The 12,577-nt window shown below is 34.7% G+C and overlaps 1 pseudogene; it reads left to right on the top strand.

Annotated features, from left to right (window-relative positions):
* Window positions 1-1,486: 1,486 nt before the first annotated feature.
* Window positions 1,487-2,541, top strand: LOC149560822 (uncharacterized; annotated as a pseudogene).
* The last annotated feature ends 10,036 nt before the right edge of the window (window positions 2,542-12,577 follow it).

Raw genomic sequence — 12,577 nt, 5'->3', positions numbered from 1 at the left:
CCTGTCGCTATTTGACATAGGTGAAAATGCAGATTTGGACATTGCTCAAAACAGAACTTCATAGAATGACTCAGAATGGAAATTTATCTTCATGGGATGAGTAAACATACTGAAAGCAAGGTGTTAGAAACATTAAACACCTCTTAGGCCTCAAACAGATAGCTAGGTACACATGCATCAAAAAATGCTTATAGGGCTTGATTTTTAGGATGGTACTCAAAATCAAGGCTTCAATTTTGAGTCCCAACAAGGCATGCACATTATATCAAATGGAAATTAGTAATATAAAGTTACCACTCAATCTCAACTCTCTTATCTATGCAGTTTGGGAAGATCTCTATTCAAATGGCCTTAATGAGGTAAAAGAAAATCTTGCAGCTTCTGCTCCATGTCTTGTATTTTTTTTAATGCATCGTCAGGAAAGTACCTACACACCTAGAGGGATGAGATGATACCTAGGTAGTATGCAATCCTTGATATATATATAATGACACCTTCCATCATTCTTCCATGTGTGAGATCCATGACATTTTAGCTCCTCATTTCCATTCCTAGAGAGATTCAACTCTATGCATGGCCACTGGGTCAATCAAACTCTACCTTAGACTACAATCAGTTTTTGTGGGCAATGTAAAATGGAGAAAACATAATAAATTGTAACAAAACCATTGATTATAGAGAAACCACTCTAAAGGAAGCATTAATTTCTCCCAAATAGGTCACCATGCAAAAACCCCCAACAACCCCCAACTAGCTCTACATATATGGATTTAAACCTGTTGTTCATACTAACAACCTTCAAGTTGTCAGAGAACTTTCTCATACCTTCCCATACTAACTTCTATTATGTTTAACTAGAATAACTCTTTGACAATTCTATGTAGCTTTACACATGCCAATTGCATTTGCTTGCAAAATGTTCATTTCCAAATATGCATATTTACTTTATAGCGTGTCCTCTCATGAGAGCTTTAAATTCAATTCAAAAAATTTCTATCTTTCAAAATTTTGAAAGACTACCTAATATGATGTGTCCAAGTCTCGAAGAGGCACACATGTGACGGACATGGGGTCTACGTTTTTTGCAGTAAATTTTTTCTATCCATTAGTTATCTATGTCACCAATGAAATCATTAATTGAGGAAGACTGACTTGACCGACTCAAAAGGGTCTTGTTGTGGGCACCTGAATGTCTAATGGAAATTCACTTAACAAGATATGTAATTATCATCTGGCTATTGTACATGTTGTAATGATGAATTCTTTGAAATTTTGGTACATGAATTGAAGTGTTGAGGTCTCTACAATAGGGACTTCCCAACTTTGATCAATTGAGAAATTATACGTGTAAGGTTTTAAGAAGTTGCCCATTACTTACTCCTTATGAATTTATTTCCTTTGGATCACTTTCATCTAGCACCTACTCTTTGATTTCAGTTATTGTGTGATGTATCCTTATGATTTCATATTTTTAGGGACCTTGGCCATGGAGTCTGCTTTGGGTGCAAATAGAGGAGCAATGGTTGGCTATCCCTTATTTAGAAATAAGGAAATGAAAAACAAAAAAAATTCCAAATGAAAAATGGGTTACATGAATTTTTCTTTTAATAACCCAAGTGTCGAGCAGTATTATGCAAGAGGGGTCAGGGTTTACTGTGGGAAGACAAATAAATTAGAAAAGAAAAACCCAAAGAAGTTTAGAGATCTTCATGGTGGGTCCTTGTCAGACAAAAGAAGGATGAAACTGATAAAATTAGTTTCCAAGAATCTGATGCTCTTGTCTGCTAGCTTATCCCAGGATGTAGATAAATCCCTCATCGAGGAAGTCAGATGCCAAAGTTTATCTGTAATTGGGCATTTCCATTTCTTGTTTTATTCTCATTCAAGTTATTTTAGGATATGATCAGCTATAAAATTGTTTTTTTCTGTGAATCGGGATGCTCTGGCAATTCTAATGACCCAATTGGAACAAGAGAAGGTAGAGTACAAGCAGAGGAAAAAAGCAATAAAAGTAGAGAAAAAGGGCATCAAAGCTAAAAAGAAGCTGTTGAACAAGTGTGAAGATGAATCCTCATCATGTGATTCAACTTCCAGTGTGAGTGAATGTGAGGCATCTATGACTAAGATTCCTAAACCAACCCTCATAACAAGGGACGCCATTGGTGTAATTTTAATGGAAGAATTTTGTTTAGATGCATCTAGTTTGCATGGGGAATGTGGGGAGGACAATAATAGGAAGAAGGTGAGGTGAGTGGAGGTGTGGATGGGATGAAAGTGCAAGAAATTGGGGGCTGAGTAGATGTTGGCTACATTTGAGGAGATAACAAGTGTGTCTGGAATGGGATGTGGGGCACAGGCTATGGGCTTCAAATGTATGAGAAGTGCAAAAATGCACCCAATGTGAGAGTTCAAAACTGTGATTTCTCTCAAGAATTGCATGTGGGTGTTGGGATAGTAGATGTTGGCATTATTCTAGATCACCATTTTAAGGTGAAACAGTAGGAGGATGAGTTACAAAGCAAGAATGTTATTTGTGTTTGATTATGTGCTTGTACAGACATGCTTGATTTTGTTGATAATGGGAGAAATTCTTGTAATTTGTAAATATTTAATTGTAAATCAAGCAAGTTGGATTGGTTTTTAGCTGCTCCAAGGGAGGCAAGAGAAATCCATGACTGTAGTTCTTACAAGGACTCGTTACTAAAGTTATTTCATAACATTGTTTTGTTATTGAAATAAATGTTATGAAACTTTTTCTCCAAAACTCAAACCATCACAAACCTAAACTAGACACTCGTATCAAACAACAATACTCAAAAAGTGAGCCATGAGCACTCTCCAATTATTGCAAAATATTATTATGTATTATGAATGCTAACTACTAATCATTTTGTCTTGTATGGGCATAATAGAACCACGTCTCAATTAAATTATTGCTTCTTACATTCAATGTAAATAGGAAGAATAGTTATAACATAGTTTCTCAATGCATTAGGCAACATCCAATAGTTTCTTGATATCTTCCTCGAAACATAAGGTTACATATATTATCCATTATTCCTATAAGATGTGTCATCAAAAAAATAAAAACAAGTTTGAAAAGATTGTAAGTGCAATTTTCATAGAACAAATTGACAAAATAACAAAATATGATTTTCAAATACCTCAATCTTCAACAGAGATGTTGTGGATGCATATCTATCAACTACATTTTCATTGTTGTCAACCAAAAACTTAGTGAAGTTACATTTTATGCTATCACCAAAAAATCCACCTTTGATTGATTTCAAGAACTTGTAAATAAGGGGTGAATTACTACCATTGACCTCAACCTACATCATCAAAGTGCAATACAAACACAAAAGATAAAATGTAATAACTTTGTTTACTAGTTAAATGAAACTTGAAAAAAGAAAATCAAGTATTTTGCAATAACATTGCCCCTAATATATCTAGTAAAAATATCTAATAAGCAATCAAAATATAGCTAATATTCTAACCTTGCCAAAAATAGGAAACTCTACTATAAAGTGAGTACATGCCACCTCTACAATCTCCTCGTTATCACCTAGTTCTTGTCCACCAAACTGGTTGCAAGGGAAGGCTAGAATTTATACTCCTATATTTATCCATATTAATATTTATCAATTTCTTGACTCATATTATAGATTATTAGAACAAGATAAGAACCATTTGTTAAAGTTGGTTTCTATAAAAGAATCTGGTAACAAATAAGTTGTGTCCTACCTACCAACAGCAGCTAAATCATTTTTAGAGAGAAAAAGGCCAAATGTCAAAGATACCTTCATAATGGTAAAGAGACTTCTAAAAAAGAAAAAAGAAAATTTGGTTTTAAAGATATGTTTTTTTAACTTTCCTACTATTCATCTTGAATGATAGTCTAAAATGTCACAAACAAAAGCTACTTATGGTCTTATGGCATTTTAGAGGTTACTCTCTAAAAACTATGAAGGCACCAATAGACATCAAATCTGATACTCATGTGGACCTTAATCCCAACTTGGCACCATTTACACTTTAAATATGTAAAGCAAAAACCAAAAAAAAAAATTAAGAGCTCAATATTTAAAAAAAAAAGAAATAGCAGAAGACCATTTTACATCATGTAACGAGATGAATTGGTATTTTTATCAAAGCACTTTCCATGTTTTATCTAAGCTAATGACCATATTCTTTCATGATTAATGGTTTCATTTAATGACTTAATGTTTGGGTTGCATAAGGATAACTAAACTACAAAGTGGCCCAACCATATCATTGTCACCCATATTATACAAAAAATACACACCTATTGGTGCGGAAATTGTTCTCATATTAAAATGGATAACTTAGGGTCTTTGAATGTCTCTAAGATTAAAACATCAAAATAGTCTTTGTATATCTTAGAGATATCAAAAAATAACTTTAACAGACTTAATCCCAAAATTGTTGTCAACCAAGCAAATAAAATTCTGCACAAATGACAGAGATGAGACAACATTCTCACTTAAACACTATTTTTTGAAATAATAGCTAAGAAGAAGAAATTTATTGGTTTCTTTTTACATTAGCATAAGTCAAAAACAACTCTTGATATTCCTGCATATTTAAATTTGGTATTACTTGGTTGCTTGCAACAACAACAATAAAGATGTCTATGCAATCGAGTTTGTAGTGATCAGCACATGCAAATAATCCAAATTCATTTTTAGTATACAATATGCATTTACATAAATACATAACAAGACATTCAAATTCTTATGTCGAGATTATAATCTTCTAACAACTGAAAGCTCAAGTCTTATAGTTGAAGTTATCTTTTTTTTTGCTCTTCTTTGAAGACAATTTAAGGGATTAGTTACAATTAGTGAGACCTCTTTTGTAACTCTACTTATCAATATTTTTAGATCATGTACTTCATCATCCAAAACCAAGGAAAATTTAGTTTATATTTTATTGGCACTATTCTGACATTTGAGAGTGCCATCACTAATACATGCTTTATATAGTCCTCTCACCTCTCACACACTTCAAGATAGAAAGAAAGTCAATTCATTGCTTAGAATCAAAAGATTCTCACTACTAAGAACAAAAATTTAGATGGTTTTGTGATGTAGCCATCAAGATCTTCATTTACAAAGAAGTGGTGGAGACATATTCAAGCCAAATTAAATTGCTTGTGTGATGTAGTCATTGAAATGCATTTACATATTCTTTTAAAGTGAAAAGCATCATAATATGATGAGCCAAAAATTTTAGTGTATAACAAACAATGACATCATTTTCTATATATTAGGCATAAATCTTGCACCCTTCAATCATATGCAAGTATTAATTATAGTGATTAAATAAAGAATCATTATTACACAATAACTATTAATAATATTTTAATCATTTTATTGTCATCTATCCAAAGAAATGTCATACAAGACTAGAAAAGAACAAGGGTACCCCAATGGAAACATCTCACCCATTTCACCAAAGAGACATTTCCTGAAGAACAAGAAGAATAAGTGAAAAATACCTTATAACAAAAATAGAATCAACTTAGCCCTGCAAAGCTCTTATGTACTTTACAAATTACTCCCATACATATGTTGTTTGAGAAGTTCAAGATACAATGGTACTTACGCATTGCCTCTTCTCTAGCTCATTAGCTCGTCTACAACACATCAAAAAACTTCTATTAAACCTAACTGACACCCCAACCTTTTTAGAAAAGAGAGATTTACAAGACAACAAAAGAACAAGTGAGAAATACCTATTAACGCGAGCAGAACTGCTTAGCCCTAGAAAATTTCCATCCTCAATACAACATATTAATTTCTCTTTCATCCTTTGGAATTAAAACATTTATAAGAAAATGTAATCTACAACTAAACAATATGGAACTTAAAGAAAAGGAAAATCTATAACCTGAAGCTAAAGAAAAGGTGAATCAATGGCACCCAAAATCATCATCATATATAAAATATCAAAATAGTTTGCCATGGAGGAGTCTCTCCTACAACCCACAATTCATTCCCAATAGGATAAATTTGCTTCTTTGACCTAAATTTACTGTTCAAATTAGGAACCCTGTCTAAAATAATCCAATCACCTATAGATTTATCATACTAGAGAAGCACTCTAGAGGGTTCAGCGGTAGACCATTTTAACATGTAAAGCTCATCGAGGAAGGAATTTGGGGATCAAAGTCTAGTAGTGTCTACTTTCAATAGCCTACAAGGAAATTGAGTAGGATAAATAAGCCACTCTTGAACCATAATGAGGAGTCTATCACAAAGCCCTTTTTATAATTGAATCAATAGTCGTATGGTAGTGCACACCAACATACACCTGACAGGCCCTATACCCAATTGATTAATATAAGATATTATTGTATTAGAGCTAGATAGGAATAACTAAATACTGAAGCATGGCTCGAAGGAAGAAATTGCAGAAATAAGCCATGCTTAAACTCTAATGTGGAATGTATCAGATAAGCCATGCCATATACCTAACAAATAATGAATATCATTATTTTCATTTTTTGATATTATGAACTCGAGTTGGTCAAAATTTTGACCAATTTGGGCATAAAAACCAGAAAAAAGGTATTGAAAAACTCTCTCAAAATTTGACCTCTAATGTACTAGTGTAAAACTTTAACCCTAACCATTCTTTGGCCTCAAAGTATTCTTTTGAGGTTGAATCAACTAACAATGGTGGGTTTTTTTCTTTGGATAACTCTCTCTATGATAGATATTTTGAGGTGATCCTAACTAATCAAACCAATCATATTTCATGTGAGGATCATCCCATGTCCCTTGCTGTGGCAACACTAGTAGACCCTAAAGAAACTAGCCTTGGTGACATCCCTATTTGATTGAATGATTAGAAACTTTCCATTAGGCCCATTAATGAGAAGGCCCATGCTCTTAGAATTGTTATTGTCAATCCTAAGGAGGTCAATAGTCCCTCACTTGTGGCACAAAGGGCCTTAAACACAGACTCGAGGGGGGGGAATTTAGTTATGTTGTTAGAAAAAAGAGGAAGACCTATGAGAAGAGGTTTGTTTATGTTAGTGATGGCAGCAAGAATGCTATCCCAAACTATTTTAATAGAATTTACAAGGCTCAGAAGCCTCCCTCCAAATAATCCCCCCCATGATGATCAATTTGCACAGTTGGAATGTTAGAGGATTAGAAATCGAAGACAAAAAAATACATTGTTAGAAAATGGTGCAATAAGATTTAGGATAAAGACATCATATGTCTTCAAGAAATTATAGTTGGTTTTCAAGCATCTTGTATGATCAAATTTCTTTGGGACAAAGCCCTAGGATTTCACTTTGAGTATGATAAAGGAAAAGGGGGTACTATCATTTTGGTAGGCCCCAAGTGGGCTGACTCCATTTTTTAGCATGGATGCTCACCATATCAGAGATAACTCAGGGTGACCCTCAAACATAATGGATAATTAATTGGGATATGCAACATTTAAGCCCCAAATGACTACAGGGAAATAGCTAAGTTGTGGTATTGCTATCAGGATTTAACTAAGTGATTTTGAGTCAAACTCATTGACCCATGTTTCATGAGTAGTGATTCAACATGAATCCATCTCTCATGAGAATAAATGGAAAACTTAGAATTCATTGGATCTAGGTGATGCTCATAAGGGTGAAGCACTGGGACTTCCCAAGAGGTCACCCATCCCAATACTACACCATCCTAAGCACGCTTAACTACAGAGTTTCCTCTAGGGTTAAACCCAAAGCTTACAACCCCATTTGCAAAACCTTCACCAAGTGTTGTGCCTTATAAACCATTCATTAGAAAGCCCCTTAAGCTCATCAATTGATAAGTAGTGAGCATCACCTAGATCTAATGAGTGTTAAGTGTTCCATTTATTCTCATGAGAGATGGATTCATGTTGAATCACTACTAATGAAACATGGGTCAATGCGTTTGACTCAAAATCATACAGTTAAATCCTAATAGCAATATCGCAATTTGATTTGCTATGGAAATTATCTCCTACTTATCAACTGATGAGCTTAAGGGGTTTTCTAATGAATGGTTCATAAGGCATAACACTTGGTGAAGGTTTTGTAAATGGGGTTGCAAGTTTTGCATTTGTCCCTGGAGGAAACTCCGTAGTTAAGCACACTCAGGCTGGAGTAGTACTAGGATGGGTGAGCTCCTAGGAAGTCACAGTGCTTCACCCCTCTAAGCATCACCTAGATCCAATGAGTGCTAAGTGTTCCATCTATTGTCATGAGATATGGATTCATGTTGAATCACTTCTCATGAAACATGGGTCAATGAGTTTGACTCAAAATCACACGATTAAATCTTGATAGCAATATCACAATTTGACTTGTTGTGGAAATTATCTCCTACTTATCAACTAATGAGCTTAAGGGGCCTTCTAATGAATGGTTCATAAGGCACAAAATTTGGTGAAGGTTTTGAAAATGGGATTTTAATCTTTTGGTTTAACCCTAGAGGAAACTTCGTAGTTGAGAGCGCTCAAGCTAGAGTAGTACTGGGATGTGTGACCTCTCAGGAAGTCCCAGTGCTTCACCCCTATGAGCAGCACCTAAATCCAATGAGTGCTAAGTGTTCCATCTATTCTCATGAGATATGGATTCATGTTGAATCACTACTCATGAAACATGGGTCAATGAGTTTGACTCAAAATCACACAATTAAATCCTAATAGCAATATCACAATTTGATTTGTTATGGAAATTATCTCCTACTTATCAACTGATGAACTTAAGGGGCTTTCTAATGAATGGTTCATAAGGCACAACACTTGGTGAAGGTTTTGCAAATGGGGTTGCAAGCTTTGGGTTTAACCCTGGAGGAAACTCTGTAGTTAAGCACGCTTAGGCTAGAGTAGTACTGGGATGGGTGAGCTCTTGGGAAGTCCTAGTGCTTCATCCCTGTGAGCATCACCTAGATCTAATGAGTGCTAAGTGTTCCATTTATTCTCATGAGAGATGGATTCATCTTGAATCACTACTCATGAAACATGGGTCAATGAATTTGCCCCAAAATCACACAGTTAAATCCTAATAGCAATATCACAATTTGACTTGCTATGGAAATTATCTCCTACTTATCAATTGATGAGCCTAAGGGGCTTTCTAATGAATGGTTCATAAGACACAACACTTGGTGAAGGTTTTGAAAATGGGGTTGTAAGCTTTGGGTTTAACCCTAGAGGAAACTTTGTAGTTAAGCGTGCTCAGGTTGGAATAGTACTAGGATGGGTGACCTCCCTGGAAGTCCAATTGCTTCACCCTTGTGAGCATCACCTAGATCCAATGAGTGCTAAGTATTCCATTTATTCTCATGAGAGATTGATTCATGTTGAATCATTACTCAGGAAACATGGGTCAATGAGTTTGACTCAAAATCACATAGTTAAATCTTGATAGCAATATCACAATTTGACTTGCTGTGGAAATTATCTTCTAATTATCAATAGCTAAGTTATGGTAATGATGTTCTTCAAAGTTTCCTAAAGCATACTAAATTTTTACTGGGGACTTTAACATGGTGGAATATAGTTGTGACAAACAGGGTGGATTGAAACACTCATGGAAAGGTAATGAATAATATTTTTAGTTAAAATTCAAAAGATGTTTTAACTTGATGGATCCTCTTGAAAATAAAAAGGATAACTTCAAAGATATTTGCCTTACATGGTGTAATAATCAAGGAGGCCACCATAAAGTTTTTTGTAGACTAGATAGGGTCTATACTGAGTCATCTTTTTTCTCCTTTCAAGCCAAGGAGGGTCACTCTCCAATAGTTGTTTCACCTACTTCTATATCGGATCACTCTCTTATATATACTAGGATCTCATTAATTAGGATGGGAATGAAAGCAGTTCTAGCCCTAGGAACAAACTATTCAAGTTGAATACTTCTCTTCTTAAGGACGTTGACACTAAGGAGGCTATTAGAATGGTGAAAATCTTAACAAAAATGTGTAATGAGGCTCAAAGGTCAGTTAAGCAATGGAATTGACTAGTGGAGATTTGGAAGAAAATGAATCAAATTAATGGAAAAAAGAATGCTAGGAATCGAAACAAGGAGGAGAATGATTTTCAAATTAAACTAAATGAAGTAGAATATGCACTTTAGAATAAATAGGGTGACCCCATGCTTTTACATGAATTGGTCTCTACTAAACACCAATTGAGATATCTGCAAAGATATAATATTCAAGGGCAAAGGATTAGGGCCAAAATGAACTAGTTAAGAGAAAGGGATATACAGTCTAGATTTTTTTTAACATCATTAGAACAAAGCAAAAGACATAAATTATAAAGGATATCTAGGTGAAGGGAGGAAGAACTAATGACCCTAAGGTAATTAGGGATGCTTTTTCAGTTTTTACTCTGAATTGTTTACATTAGAATTTGGTCAAAATCAACAAAAGGATTTGAAGGAATGCTTGAGGATGATTCGTAAAAATATTATAGAATTGGAAAGTGGGAAACTTAGTAGGAACATCTCTATAGACGAGATTCAAAATCCATCAAAGCTATGGCTAATGACAAGTCCCCAGGACTTGATGGGCTGCCAATTGAATTTTATAAAGAAAAAATGGAGTGAATTGGTGAAGAAATTTTGATGTTTTATAATGAATCCTTTGATTATGGCTCTCTTGGCTCTCTTGGCAGCACTGTGAATAAAGGGGTCATCAAATTACTCCCCAAATCTGGGGCTTGATCCCTAGTTAAGAATTGGAAGCCTATCACCCTACTTAATCTATCTTATAAAATTATAGCAAAAGTTTTGGCTAGAAGAATTGTAGATATTACTAAGAATATTGTATCAGTCACTTAAACTAGATTTATAAAGGGTAGATATATTTTGGAGAATCTCATCACTAGTTGGGAAGCTATGAATTGGGAAAAGGCCAGAGGACAAAATGTAGATATGATTCTTCTAGACTTTGAGAAATCATATGACAAAGTTGAGTGGCCCTTTGTTAGTGGAATGCTAAAATCTTTTGGGTTCCCTCTCTATTTTTGTAAGTGGATTGAAATCTTGTTTCAATAATATTCCACTATTATTGAAGTTAATGGGGAGTTATCAAACCCTATTGTTCTTCAGAGATCTATTAGACATGGTTTCCTATTGCCCCCTCCCTCTTTGTGATTGTCACTAATGCTTTCTTTTACATTGTATGGGATACCTCTTTGGGACCTCTCATTAAAGACATTACTCTCCCCAACTCAGAGGAGTTGATTAATGCTCAATTTGTTGATGACGTTGCTCTTTATTTGGAATTGTTTGAGGACAACTTCTTTTTGGCCCTCAGCAAACTTAATTTTTATTTATTTTTTAGCTTTTGGAGCCAAAGCGGCCCCTCACAAGTCTTTTGTTCTTGGATGGATGGAGTTGCCTCCTAGTTCATTAAACAAGATGGGTTGGAAATGGACTAGACCTAAAAGTATTACTAGATACTTGGGTATTCCATTTTCTCTGGAGCTTTCATTCTTTGACATGTGGGAGTGGATTTTTAGTAAGATGAATAGGAAGCATATTAGATGGAAAACTCATTCCCTTTCTTTGGCTAGGAGAGTGTAGATTGTTCAGAAAGTCCTTTCTTCTCATCACTTGTACTTTGCCTCTACTTGGATGTTTGCTAAATTTTAGTTTAATATGCTTGAAAAAATTCTAAGAGACTTCTTGTGGTTTGATGGTATGGGATCCAAAAGAAGACATTGTGTTAAATGGGAGTGGTGTTGCCTTCCTCAATAGTTTGAGGGCCTTGTGCTAAAAGATAGTAGAATCCAAGGGATTGCTCTTGTGGCTAAATGGATATATAAATACATTTGGGGGAATGAGCCATGGAAGATTCTTGTGAGAAATAATATTGAATAGTTAGTGATTAAAAAATGTAAATAGTGGGGTAACCTTCCTTTCTGGGATATTATTATTGGGGATTTCAAGATGAAGATCTTTGGGTCTAAAGTGTTCAATTCTCTTTGGTCTGCTCGGTCACAAGTGAGGGAGTTCATCTCCTTTAGGAATGCTACTAGGGCCATCCTAATTATATCATTGCTGACAGATCAATCTGGTGGGGATTGTATTTGAATAATAAGCCTCTTGCTCTTACTCAAAGTTGTTCTACAAAAAAATGGAATGATAAAGGTATCTCTCTGATTAGGGATCTACCAGTTAACAATAAGCTAGGATCATGGGATGAGATCTCTAACAAGTATGGTATCCCTAGATCCCAAAACAAGACATATACTCTCATGCCCAAAGTGATTAGCAAGGAGAAAGTTGGGAAAACTATGAACTGTGATACTTTTGTCAAAAATACAAAATGGAAGGATGGTACTATTATTCATAATACTTCTACTAAATAGATTTATGGTATGTTTAAGAGTGATCACTATGTGTTCATGTATGTAGCTAAATGCTGGGGTTTTGAATGCCCTTTCTCAAACTGACAACTTTTCTTTGATTATTTCTGGAGTGGACCTTGTGAACCTAAAGTCGTTCATTTTAGATGGTTGTTGTTGATTAAAAGCTTGATGTTGGGTTAGATTTATCCTC

Source organism: Cupressus sempervirens, chromosome 4, assembly GCF_028749045.1.
Source record: "Cupressus sempervirens isolate cs-2001-9-10 chromosome 4, ASM2874904v1, whole genome shotgun sequence".
NCBI lineage: Eukaryota > Viridiplantae > Streptophyta > Pinopsida > Cupressales > Cupressaceae > Cupressus > Cupressus sempervirens.
This window is presented reverse-complemented; position numbering and strand designations above follow the sequence as displayed.